The sequence below is a fragment of the Sarcophilus harrisii genome, chromosome 4 (genome assembly GCF_902635505.1).
Source record: "Sarcophilus harrisii chromosome 4, mSarHar1.11, whole genome shotgun sequence".
Taxonomy (NCBI): Eukaryota; Metazoa; Chordata; class Mammalia; order Dasyuromorphia; family Dasyuridae; genus Sarcophilus; species Sarcophilus harrisii.
Genome location: NC_045429.1, coordinates 64,295,717 through 64,310,517, shown reverse-complemented (window position 1 = coordinate 64,310,517; position 14,801 = coordinate 64,295,717). Strand labels below are relative to the sequence as shown.

The 14,801-nt window shown below is 35.0% G+C and overlaps 1 protein-coding gene across 1 annotated transcript in view; it reads right to left on the bottom strand.

Moving 5' to 3' along the window:
* The window catches only part of PAPPA2 (pappalysin 2), a 363,317-nt gene that overhangs the window by 304,666 nt on the left and 43,850 nt on the right, over positions 1–14,801 (bottom strand). The gene's annotated exons all lie outside the window — the stretch shown is intronic.

The following is a 14,801-nucleotide window of genomic DNA, read 5'->3' as shown; positions in this document are numbered from 1 at the left end:
ACTACTTCATCTGGTAGTTATAAGAAAATCACTTAATCTTTTTAAGTGTTATATAAATATGAACTATTAGGATGGTCTTCTATTCTTGTCTATATAGAAGCAACACTGGGGACGGAATTTAGACAATGTCCCCTTGGTGTGCTTTGTCAAGAGCCAAATCACCCAGACTCACCAACACAAAATCCTGAAGAACCATAGTTTAATTGTGCCTTTTCTTAAGTCTCTTCTTAGTATTTCTTCCTATTTATCATGCTCTTCCCAGATTAAAAAAAAATAAAAAGTTTCTCATGCTAGTCCATGGTTAGCTAGATCCAACTGCCCTCTCAGTAACAAATATAAACTGGAAAATGTTTTGGAATCTCTTATCTGTCCTGTGGTCTATTCCTATAATCCTCTCTGGACTAATTATCCAAGATGTTGATTCATAATAAAGTATTAAAGTTAATAATGGATGAATATGTCTTCCTTTTCAAATAATATTTTTCTAAGCACTTTCAATCACAAAATCATTGAGTCCTAAAATTGGAACATACTTGAAAAATCATCCAGTCTAACTCCTTGTCCATTACATCCATTTCCTTTACAACATCCCTGACAAGTGGGGTGATCCAGATCCTATTTGAACATTTCCAGGAATAAAGATCTACTTTCACAAGGCATCTCTAACCTAATCATTAGGTAATTATTTCTTATATTAAGGCAAAATCTTTTTTCTCTAATGTGTACCTATGGTGTTAATTCTCTCTTTTGGAGCTATGCAGAAGTCAAATTTCCCTTCAACAATTAATTAATCAAACATTAGGCCTATGTAATGCTAGGGCTGGTGATAGAAAGACCAAAATTTTCATTTTAAGAGCATCTGCTTTAAAGAACAAATTATATTCTATTGTGCACAAGATATACCTTCAATATTTGAAGACAATTACTATGTCTTCTTTTGGGGGTCCAAGGTTTTAATTTAAAGGGGTAATAAATGTAGTAATTTGGAACCAAGATGGCAGAGTGAGGCCAGGAAGTTTCTTGACCTCTGCCAATTTCCCTGGAAAACCACATGAAACCAAGCCTCTGAACAGAATCTGGCATATTGAAACCACTCTCCAGTTCAAGATAGATGGATGAATATTTATAAAAATATAAATTGCCCAGATTAACATAAGAGGAAATAAATTACTTAAATAGTCTCATTTTAGAAAAAGAAAATGAACAAGCCATCAATGAACTCTCTAAGAAAAAATCTCCACGGCCAGATGGATTCACAAGTGAATTCTACCAAACATTTAAAGAATAATTAATTCCAATACTATGTAAACTATTTAGAAAGATAGCTGAAGAAGGAGTCCTGCCAAATCTCTTCTATGATACAAATATTGTACTGATATTTAACCAGGAAGAGACAAAACAGAAAAAGAATATCACAGACCAATCTCCCTAATGAATATTGTTGCAAATAATTCTAAATAAAATATTAGCAAAAAGATTTCAGCAAGTTATCAGCAGGATAATACACTATGACCAAGTGGGATTTATACTAGAAATGCAAGACTGGGTCCAATATCAGGAAAACTATTACCACAGTTGGCCATATCAATAACAAAACTAACAAAAATCATATGATAATCTCAATAGATGCACAAAAAGCTTTTGACAAAATACAGCACCCATTCCTATTAAAAACATGAGAGCATAGGGATAATGCAAACTTTCCTTAAAATAATAAGCAGTATTTATCTAAAACCAACAGCATTATTTGTAGTAGAGAAAAGCTGTATGCATTCCCAATAAAATCAGGGATAAAACAAGGATGCACATTATCATCACTATTATTCAACATTGTACTAGAAATGTTGGCTTTAGCAATAATAAAAGGAAAAGGAATTAGAATAGCAATGGGGAAATAATACAATCATATTTTACAGATGATATGATGATATGCTTAGAGAATCCTAGACAATCATGCAAAAGACTACTCAAAACAAATTAACATCTTTAGCAAACTTTCAGGATATAAAATAAATTCATTCAAATCATCAGTATTTCTACATATTACTGACAAAACCTATCAGCAAGAGATAGAAAAAGAAATTCCATTTTAAATAACTATAGAGAAAATAAAATATTTGTGTGTCTACATGCTGAGACAAACCCAAGAACTATATGAACACAATTACAAAACACTTCTCATACAAATAAAGTCAGATCTAAACAATTGGAAAAATATCAACTGTTCATGGGTAAGCCAAGCTAATATAATAAAAATAACAATTCTGCCTAACATGATTTGCTTGTTCAATGTCATACCAAACAAACTGTCAAAAATTATTTAATAAAATTAGAAAAATAATGACAAAATTCATGTGGAAGAACAAAAAGTTAAGAATATTAAGGGAATTAATGAAAAAAATTACAAAGGATGGTGGCTAAGCAGTTCCAAATGTAAAATTATATTATAAAGCAGCAGTCAGCAAAACCATTTGGTACTACCTAAGAAACAGTGATGAATCAGTGGAATAGATTAGATACATATAACCCAATAATCAAGACCTATAGTAATCTAATATTTCATAAACCCCCAAACTCCAGGTTCTGGAATAAGAACTCATTATGTAACAAAATTGCTTGGAAAACTAGAAAATAATATGTCAGAAATTCAGCATAGACCTACATCTCATACCCCATACCAAAATAAGATCAAAACGGGTACATGATATAAATATGTATACATAAATTGGATTTAACATATTTTAACATATTTAACAGGTATTGAACTCCCTGCCATCTAGGAGAAGGGGGTGGGGAGAAGAGGGAAAAATTAGGAACCGAAGGTTTGACAAGGGTCATTGTTGAAAAATTACGCATGTGTATGTTTTGTAAATAAAAAGCTATAAGAAAATAACTTTTAAAAATTAATAAATAATCATCAAAAAATGGGCACATGATTTGGGTATAAAGGATGATTCCATAAACAAATTAGGAGAGCAAGGGATAATTTACCTAATTTTTGGAGAAGGGAGGAATTTATGAGCAAAGAAGAGCTAGAGAACATTATGAATGGTGAAATGGACAACTTTGATCACATTAAATTAAAAAGGTTTTGCACAAACAAAACAAACAGAAATAAGATTAAAAGGGAAGTACAAAGCTGGGGAAAAAATCTTTTTAGCCAGTATTTCTGAGGCTCATTTCTAAAATATATAAAGAACTGTGTTAAATTTATAAGACTACAAGGCATTCACCAGTTGATAAATGATCAAAGGATATGAACAGACAATTTTCAGATGACAAAATTAAAATCATCTCTAGTCATATGAAAAATGCTCTAAATCACTACTGGTTAGATGAATGCAAATTAAAACAACTCTGAAGTACCATCTCACACCTCTCAGATTGGTTAAAATGACAGGAAAGGATAATAATAAATGTTGAAGGGAATGTGGGAAAACTGGTACATTAATGCATTGTTGGTGAAAATGTGAAATGATCTGACCATTCTGGAGAGCAATCTGGACTGTGCTATAAAACTACATACTCTTTGACCCAGCAGTTCCACTACTGGATCTATATCCCAAGGAAATCATAAAGGAAGGAAAAGGACCCACATGTGCAAAAATGTTTGTAACAGCCCTTTTTGTCATAGCAAAGAATTGGAAAATTAATATGTGCTCATCAATTGGGGAATGACTGAATAAGTTATGGTTATGAAGGTAATAGAATATTCTTGTTCTATAAAAAATAATGAACAAACTGATTTTAGAAAGATTTACATGGATTGATACTGAGTGAAACAAGAAGAACCAGGAATACATTATACAGAGTAACAGCAAGAATGTGTGATGATAAACTATGAAAGACTTGGTTCTTCTCAGTGGTTCATTCAAAGCAATCTCAATAGACTTTGGACAAAAAATGCCATCAGCATCCAGAAAAAGAACTATAGAAATTGAATGCAAATCAACACATTCTATGTTCCCTTCTTTTTTCTGTTTTCTTTTCTTTCCCATGATTTTTCCCTTTTGTTGTCATTTTCCTCTCCCAAAATGATTTGTAAATCAATGTGTATTAAAATAAATTATTTTTTTTTAAAAAAACAAGAGTAAAAAATAAAGAAACAAATGTAGCAATTCTAGCACTATGATGTGGCCAATGTTTGAGAATATGGACTCATTCCATGCTTCTCAATTCTTACAAAAACACTGTACTAACTTCTCTGTCTTTAGGATGACTCTGCATTTATCCTTGTTCCAGTTCCATATATATCCAGTATAATTTAATTGATAAATTGCCTCCTTCGTACTCTCTCTATTCCCTTCCCTTCCAGTAAATGCTAGAGCCACCAAATCCTCAAAACAATCATGCCTTAATCAACTATGCTACTAAATAAATAAGCTGCTCTAATCTCTGCAAGGAGAAGGAGCTGAGGAGATAAGGCAGGCCTGTTCTGTTACTCTGGGGGCTACTCGTCTATTATTGTTATCTACGTCCCTCAAAATAGTAATAAAGCCAGAGGAAAACGACTTCATTGTTGTCCCCCCCAAAAAAAAATCACTTCCCCCTTTTTCTTGTCAAAGCAGCAGGATGGGATCCTGACTTAACTTTGTCAAGTTTATCTCCTTTTTTATTAATGCGTTTTTATTTATTTCATTAAATATTTCTCAATTATTTTTTTTTAATTTGAATTCCAAATTCTCTCTCTTCCTCCTTCCCAAACCTCCCCATTTCTTGAGAAGGCAAGCAACATGATATGGAATATAAATGTGAAGTCATGCAAAACATATTTCCATATTAGCTATTTTGCAAAAGAAAATACACACACACAAAACCCCCCAAAAAAATAAAGTAGAAAAAGAAGTATGAATCAATCTACACTCAGAGTTCATCAGTCTCTCTCTAAAGGGGAATAGTATTTTTCATCATGTATCCTTTGGAATTGGCTTGGATCATTGTTTTCAGTCAAGTATATCTTGAACAAGCTGTGACAAGTACATGGGAGAGTTGACAAGGGTATGAATCTTGGCTCTAATATTTACTATCAATGTGACAGTGGGCAAATCACGTCCCATATGCTGTACCTATATTACCTCATTTATAAAATAAGGATAATGATACTTATATTTTCTAGGAAATAAGGGAATAAGCATTTATAAGTACCTACTGTACCAGACCTACTATGTGCATATGCTGCACCTATATTACCTCATTTATAAAATAAGGATAATGATACTTATATTTTCTAGGAAATAAGGGAATAAGCATTTATAAGTACCTACTGTACCAGACCTACTATGTGACAGTGTACTAAGAACTTTACAAATATCTCCTCTTATTCTCAGGACAACCCAGGGGGGTAGGTGCTACTAATATTCTCATTTTATAGTTGAGGAAACTGAGGCAAAGAGAGGTTCAGTCAGATTCACACAACTAGTGATGGAGGTTGAGTTTAAATTTAGGCCTTCCTAGTTCAAGGTCCAGTGCTTTGCTACCTCAGGATCATGGACTTTGAGTGAGAAGGTTCTATGTCTCATGGAACCCAACCATTTGACTGGGACACTGAACTCAAGAGAGGAGAGATATGTCAGCCAAGTAGTGAGGAACAGCACTGGAATTTGAGCTCATTTCAAAGAAATATTTTTTTCAACTGTACCATGCTACTCCAGGGCTCTGTTATGAGCCCATCAATCAGAAAGCATTTATTAAGCACCTACAATGTGCCAGACACTAAGCAAGAGACATGATCCCTTCCCTGAAAGGTCCCAAATTTTAATCAAGAATAACATTTTATGAATTTTAAAATGCCATAGAAATATGAGTTCATAGTTTTATACATTTAGAATTCAAAGGCTATTGTGGCCAAAAATTCTTAACTAGAGGCCCATGAATGTTAATACATATTTTTATATTTTATATTTATGTATGTGTTATGTATATATTGATAGATGACATCCCAATGTTAATTGATTATTTTGTAATCGCACAATCCTCTTGATTTATAGAAAAGGAAATGAAGCCCAAAGAAATTAAAGGAATTACCTAACATGATCACCCACAATTTATCCTATCACTCAATCAAGTGCCTATAATATGCCAGGCACTGTGCTAAGCACTAGCTCAACCCTAATTGTCATAGATTCTGTTGCTCTATCATAATCCTGTTGAGTAGGGAATGGTTTTTTTAAAAGTGTGGGGAATTTGGGGGGGAAGGGAGAAAACCAGGTCATGGCAGCTGTGGAAATAGTTACTAACCACTCACCTAGAAGAATGTGCCAGGGGAGTAGGAACAAACGCTAATATTACTTGTTTTCTGACCTAGGCATCTACTGGGGTTGTGAAAGGGGAAGTTGGCTAGGAAAGGAAAGAAGGAAATGGAGGGGGAAGGGTGGAAACCACCTGTTCCTTTGGACCACTTGGATTACTTGGCCCATTTGCAAGGTGTACAAGGTGCCCTTTTTCTCTGACTCCCTTAACCAGGTGAAGGAAACATGAAGAAGAGAGTCATTGGCTTCCAGACTTGTTCTTGTTTACTCATTTGAAGATGGAGGGATTGAGAAGTTTCCTTGCTACTCATTTTTCACTTTCTCTACCCCATCCCTCTTCCCTCTCTGCCCTCTCCTACCCCGTTACGCTTATTTTCCCCCTTGAATGTTTTTTTTGGCTTAGGGGAACTTTCAATCCTGACTTCAAACAAAACCTATAATGAAGTCTGGATGATGGTTAACAGACCCTGACACTGCAGGGCCCCAGCTGAGCTGTTCCGTTGGCCCAGCTGACAATAAGAATTGGGTGAGTAAAGAGGCAAGCTAGTCCTGAGAAACCAGGTACTGGTGGGGCCTCGGGCAGCAAACATCTCCACCTGCTCCCTTTTCCATTCCCCACAGAGACAGACACACATCCTTTCCTACATACAATTTCCTAGGGAAATGCCCTTCTTTGAACACACAGCTGCAGAGGCTTAACTGTCTCCTACCTTGAGGGACTGCTTCCAAGCAGAAAAATCTGGGCTCCTGCCCTCTCCCCCAAATTTTTGCCTTTGATATATCCAGCCCTCCCCAATTTGGAACATTGATGAGAAGAGGCAGACCACGAAAGGGATGCAGAAAGGGACTTGGGGAGACAGACAATGACTCACTCTGACACACACAGAGACAGAGGCCCCACCACATAACTCTAGAAAACAAATGCACCCGACACCCATTGTCTGCCTCACAGCTTGGACTGAGACGGGGTGATTGATGGCCCAGTTAAGCCTTGCTTAGTCACTTTTTTTTATGATGTTTCCCCCCATTATAATGAAGAGAAGAGAGCCACAGAAGCCAACAAAAAAGGCAAACCAAGTTGCAGAGTTGGTTCCTGCTGGGTTTAGAGAGAGAAGAGCATGAGGAGAGAAAGGCAAAAGAAATGAAGCCAGCAGCAGAGAGACCCTCATCTCCAAAAGATGAGGGGTCTTTCCTTTTAAGGGAAAGAAATGACCATCTGGGAGGAATCTGAAACCCAGAAAATTTTCAAGGGGAAAGCTCATTTTCCTTATAGAGACAAAGATTCTCCTTGCTCAGCTCCCAGAACTAACTTGATCAGGGTCTTGGATCCTGTGATTCCATTTCCCTTAAGTGTTCTTACTTGTTTGTCCCTGGCCCATGGTGGAACCTCTCTGGGTGGAGTTGCTTAGAACCTCCCATCACCATCACCACCCCCACTCAGTAACTAGTCACATTGGCAGCTTGATGCAATTCTTCACAATTGGCCAGGTAGTGTGTCCATAATTCACATCTCCTGCGTGGCCTAAAGTCTGATAAATATTAGCCCCCTGACAGCATGCCCATCTGGATTACAGATGTTTGATGTTGTATTCTGTAGCTTATCTCATCCTCTTAGTTGCTTCCGGGATAGGAATTTTTGTGAAATTCATTTTTCTTTTGGCTCTTTAGAACCTTTGAGGAGGACTTGGGGATAAAGGATATCTCTCTCATCAATGCTATAAACACACACACACACACACACACACACACACACACATACATACATATATTTGGGAGAGGGGATGGGAACTGTAAAGGTTAGTTTTCCTTAACCACGTATATTTGGTGCAAGGGTTGAAATAAAGGGACAGAGAGAAAACATATTTCTATTCATTGAAATAAGTTAAATTAAATTAGAAATAAATAAACAGATCCTTAAAAGATCTTTTGAGAATTGATATACAGGACAAGTAAACATTAATATCAAATGGACAAATTACATATCAATCAATCAATTAAGTGTTAAGAGCTTGCTATGTGCCTGGCACTGTTCTAAGTACTAAGGACATAAGTACAAAAAAAAAAAAAAAAAACCCTCCCTCCTTATAAAAATTCACATTCTAATAATGTATTCAAATTATAAAAATATGGATGCATCATTAACATAAAGGGAATAAATGTAAATAAATACAAAATAATTAAATACAAAGTTTGGGAGAGAAAGCATTTCACCACTAGATTCAGAGGAAATCTAGTTCAACTTCTCCAACATAAGAATCTTTTTTTATTTAAATATGTCTACTTGGGGAGCTCTCAGTATTCTCTGAGGCAACCTATTCCATTCTCAGACTGTTTTTAATTATTGGGCAATCTTTCCTTACATCCATGTTTGCAATATTCACCAGATACTCCTAATTTTACCCTTCGAGTCCAGAAAGAACAAACTTGATCCTCGTTTCTCTCACCAGCCCTTTAGATTATTGAACAGAGCTATTAGGATCCCTAAATCTTCCCTTCTGTCTTCTAAATCCCCAATTCTTTCAAGTAACCCTCATTATTTTGAAGCCCTTCAGACTCTTTATTCTCTCCTTTCCAATTCATTATTTTTATTCCTAAAATGAGACATACAAAAGTGAGCATAGTGCTGAAGATTCAGATTGAACAAAGCAAGGCACAGTGCTACTAGAGATTGTATCTGTCTCAGTGCAGTCCAATATCACCAGATTTTTTTGGCTACTATAACAAACTGGTGACTCATAGTGACCTTAAAGCCCCAAGATGATTTTCAGATTAGCTATTGGCTACCCATATTTTCCCTGTATCTTTCACTTATGATGTTGACTTTTTGAACTCAACTGTTTTTTTTTTAATTCATAGGATGAGTTAAATTAAATTAGAAAGAAAAAAAAAATAAAACCTTAAAAGAAGTTCTCTCTAAAACTTAAAAAAAATAGTTCAAAAAATGTAACTATTGAAAAAGTTCAATATAGAGGAAATGTAAATTTACCAATATGTTATCAAATGTATCCATGTATCAATAAATATTAATTTATTCCTTTTAAATTTCATCTTCTTAGATTCAATCAATTCATCCTTTAGAGACATAAATTATAATAGCTAGCAGTTATATAGCACTTTAAACTTTCCAGAGTACTTTGCAAATATTATCTTATTTTATCCTTATTGATAACCTATGCAAGGTGTATTATTATCCTCATTGTACAGATGAAGAAACAAAGGCAAACAGAAATGAAGTGACTTGCCCAAGAGTACATAAGTAGTAAATGCCCGAGGATGAGTTAGAATTTAGATCTTATTTCTACTGGGTTTGTGTCCTAAAGAGATCATAAAGGAGGGAAAGGGATCCACATGTGCAAAAATATTGTGGCAGCTCTTTTTGTAATGGCAAGAAACTGGAAATTGAGTGGATGTCCATCAGTAGGAGAATGGCTGAATAAGTTATGGTACATTCATATAATGGAATATTATTTTTCTGTAAGAAATACCAGCTTGATGATTTCAGAGAAGCTTGGAGAGACTTACTGGAACTGATGTTAAGTGAAATGAGCAGAACCAGATCATCGTGCATGGCAACAACAAGCCTATATGATGATCAGTTCTAATGGACATGGCTCCCATCAATAATGAGACGATTCAGGCCAGTTCCAATGGTCTTGTGATATAAAGGGCCATCTGCACCCAGAGAGAAGACTGTGGGAACTGACTGTGCATCCCAACACAGTATTTTCACTCTTTTTGTTGCTGTTTGCTATCATTTTGTTTTCTTTCTCATTTTTTCCCCTTTTTATCTAATTTTTCTTGGGCAGCATGTGGAAATACATATAGAAGAACTGCACATGTTTAACATATATTGGATTACTCACCATCTAAGGGAGGAGGTGGGGGAAAAGGAGGAAAAAAATTTATAATGCAGGATTTCATAAGAATGAATGTTGAAAATTATCCATGCATATATTTTGAAAATAAAAAACTTTAAAAAAAAAAAAAAAGAACTTAGATTTTATTGATTCTATGATCAATTTCCCGGCCTATTCATAAATCCCAATTGTCATTATTGTCAGTCATTCCTCTTTATTTTCTCATTTGAGAAAAATGTCATCTATGTCTTTGTCCAAGTCACTAACAAAAATGTTCAACAAGATAGAGGCAAGCATGCATTCCTGAGGCACTCCAAGATGAGATCAAAACATAAATTACTTCTCTATAGATCCAAACTAAATCATTCAGAATCCAGGCACTACAATCAGCTAGTCAATGTCTCTCCACCTTTTCCTTTATTTGCTTTATTTGTTTTGTTTTATTTTGTTCTTTCTTGCTGAAAATAAACTAGCACTTTGTGATCATCTCTTCTTTTTGTAGTGGTTCAGAAGATCATAGATTTAGAGCTGGAGAGTCCTTTGACATTACTTAGTCCAACTAGCTCATTTAACAAATGAGGAAACTGGTACTCAGAAAAATTAGGTAACTCCCCCCAAAAAATACAAGTAGTAAGTGGCAAAGTCAGGATTTAGGATCTGCTCCTGGAACTACAAAATCTAGCACTTCATGAAATATATTGAACTACCTCTCACCATCTCTTTAACAACATATTCTACAATCTTGCCAAGATTTCAGGGGCAGCTCACTGGCCCATAGTTGGCAAATTTTACTTTCTTCCCATTTCTGAAGGATGGCACTTTATGTGCCATTTTCCATGATTTTTTCAGATAATAGTGGTTCAGCAAACTCCTTCAGGACCTTTGGATATGTCTTATATGATCCTGGTAATCTGAATTTATCAAGAACAACTAAGACCTCTTATTACACCCCTATATTTCTTAAGTTGTCAATTTTCTATTAATATTTTGTCATTCTAATGCAGTAAGTATCCTCTTTCACAAAGAAATGTCGATACATTAAGAGACATTGGTTTTATAGGTGTGGGAGAACTTCTTGCACCAAAATAAATTGCAACCCACCCAAATGAATAGAGTTTCATACCAATGGACTTTGGGATTCAAATTGCATTAGAATGTAGCCTAAGGAAAATTTGTTTAAAAAAAAAAAACTCTAGGTCTTAAAGCTAGTTTAGCATCAGAGATAAACTTTGAAGACAAAATTTCTTTAATCTACTATTGATGCTCTATAATTATTTTGGCCATTCATTCTTAACAAAAAATAAAGAAAAACAAATTAAAAGTTAAGAAGTACTACTTTCTCTGTGTCGGTGGTTATCTTTATCCTATCCACTCCCAAACAATAGTTCCATTCCTTAGCTCTTAGCCCTAGGAAAAACCCAGTATAACTAAAAAAAAACAAACAAAACAAACAAAAAAAAAAACCTTTTGTCACTAAGCCTAAACTTTGGCACTCTCAAAACTGTTCTTACAGGACTATTCTAGCCTTTTATATTCACTCTCCATTAATTGTCCTTGGTTCCAACTTTCATCCACATCTTTTAGAAATTCTACTAGGTAAATGTAAATCTTATCTTACTGAAATTTTAGGTAAACAGAAAGTTCTTAACCAGTAGGATAAGTAAGTGGTTGAACAACACAATATGTTCACTCAGCCCACAAGTTATGAATCACTTGGTGCCCTCAACTGCTAGATCCATATGAAGTGAAAGTATGGACAATCCATCTTGCTCAAGGATTCTTAACCTTTTTGTTTGTTTTATGGAACTCTTTGGAAAAGTGGTGAAACCCATTGCCCATCCCCCAAAATAATGTTTTTAAGAACATAAAATAAAAAGCATAAGATTGCAAAGGAAACCAATTGTATTGAAGTAGTTCTCCAAATATTTTACCAAAAACTCATGCACCCCATAATATCTATCCACAGATCCCCATTAAGTCCACAAACTCCAGATTAAGAACTCCTAATTTGAGTCATAGCCTGTCCTCTAGTTCTATTTTGAGCCTCCCCTGAGATTTGAGTCCAGTAGACTAAATTCCTCTAAGAGTTAAGTGTGAGTTTTAATTTTAGTTTGCTCCAATTAAGAACTAAGAAAATGATCCATATCTTTATGATAAAGACAAATCTACAACAAAAAAGGAAGGTAGGGAAAGTGGCCTCTGGGTCAGAAATAAAATTATGAAAGTTGGAGAAAAGGTCATCTGTCCTGTGCCATTATATTTCTCTGCTTACAGTCTCACTGTGGGGATAGGTTGAATGTCCCAAAAAGATTGAGGATGCAAGGAAGGAGGTTTTCCCTACAAACAAAAGATGTCTCATCTGCGTTCATAGCAACTATTAACTAAAATAGTCTGCTCCTCTGTCTTCCTTTACTAGAAGGGGAAGATCAAGAATAACAAGGGTAACAGGAGTTCTCAAAAGAATGAAAATATGAAATTTTAAGTGCAAAAAAAAAAAAAAAGAAAGAGGCTGTCTTTCTTGGGAAAAGGGGCTAAATAGATGGGTGACCTTCAGCCTTATCTTTCCCTGATCAATACCACCTCATGCTGCCTTGTTATTATTGTTCAGTTGCATTCAACTCTTTGTGATCACATTTAGGTTTTTCTTGCCAAAGATACCGGAGGGTTTGACATTTTTGTCTCCAGCTCACTTTACAGAGGAGGAAACTGAGGCAAACATAATTAAGTGACTTGCCTGAGTCACACAGCTAATGAGTATCTGAAGCATTATCCATCAATCTAGCTTTTATTCATATATCATCTATTATCTATCCATAATTGATCATTACTCATCTAAATCTACCTGTCATCTATCAAATAGATGCTTATCTTTCTTTCTACATTATTAAGGTATATAATGTCCAGTGGAGGGAAGTGACAACTGGAGATTTAAGTGACTAAGGAAATATTATAGAGGCAGAGCTTTGGAAATAAAATCAGGAAGATCAAAGTCTAAAACTGCCCCTCTGACATTTACTAGCTTTGTTACTCTAGGCAAGGCACTTAAATGTTCTCATCCTCAGTTTCCCATGGTAAAATAGAGTTAAAAGTAATAATTATGGTACTTACCTCAGAGTTTTCATGAGAGGTTCTAAATGGGGTCACATATGGAAAGGCCTTGGCAAATCTTAAAGAGCTCTGTAAATCTCAGTAGTTATGATGATGCTATAGAATTTAGATTTAGATCTAGAGCTGGGTGGGGCCTGAGAAGCCATGAAGTTCAAATCCTTTATTTAACTTAGGTCCAGAGGTGCTAAATAATTTGTTCAAAATCACAGAGACAGTAAGTTGCAGTGTCAGGATTAAAAAACCATTATCTCTGACTCCAAATTCACCATAGTGTCTCAATATTGGTGGTGATAATAAAGGTAATACTATAAAATATACTATGAAATATTTATATGTGAAATAAAATATAAAATGACCAGTTTAATTTCAATGATCTTGACAAATTTTCCTCTCAAAAGGTGTGGTCTCTCAAATTAACATTGCTTTAATGTGTGTGTAGGAGAAGAATGGAAATGACAAGGGGTGGAGAAGTTGGAGAAATGGTGAATCCTTTAGGAATCTCTCTCTCTCCTGGGGAATTCTACAGTGAGTTCAAAATGAGGCTCATTCACAGTAACAATTGGAAATTTTTGTATATATTTTTGTATAACAATAAAAACAGTTACATTACAAGCAATCTTTATGCAAGAAAGAGTCAATTTCGATTTGGCTTTAATATTTTGATACTTTTAGACATCTTGTAACATTAATCCATAATGCTATTATGACTTATTGATTCTAAAAGTAGTTTCCTGTCACAGGCATCCACATAATCTTACTTCTTCTAATCTATCCCTTAGAATATATGGATAATAATGATAATTGGCATTAATATAGATCTTTTAGGTTTACAGAATACTTCATAAACATCTCATTTATCATCATAACAATCCTGGCAAGTAGATGCTATTATTATCCCCCCTTTTTTTTTGCTGAGGCAATTGGGTTTAAGTGACTTGCCCAGGCTCACACAGAGTTATCCCCATTTTTAAGATAAAGAAATTGGGGGCAGCTAGTTGGTATAGTGAATAGAGTACCAGCCTTGAAGTTAGGAGGACCTGAGTTCAAATTTGACTTAAGACACTTAATGCTTCTTGGCTGTCCTTGACCCTGGGCAAGTCACTTAACCCCAATTGCCTCAGGGGAAAAAAAATAAAGAAACTGAGGTAGACAAAAGGTAAATGATTTATCCATGTCACATAGCTAATAAGTGTCTAAGGTCTGATGTGAACTAGATCTTCTTAAGCACTTTACTTACTGCACTGCCCAGCTACTTTATGAGAGCTAAAAGAGACTTTGACAGATGAGGAAACTGACCTCTAGAGATGGAAAATGACTTATTCAAAGTCATAAAATATTAATTAATCGTAAAGGACATTGAATCAAACTCCTCATTTCCTTCATCAAAATCAACATCCTTCCCACTATATCATGAATGAAACACCAATATCCATAATTATCTAATTGCCAAGCAATCTCTAGAAACTGTTGCAATATACATAATTATCTAATTGCCAAGCAATCTTTAGAAACTGTTGCAATATAAAGTGATTAGTTTCAATGTATACTTGTATTAAATAAACAAGTCCCACAATGGGGCACGCGACTT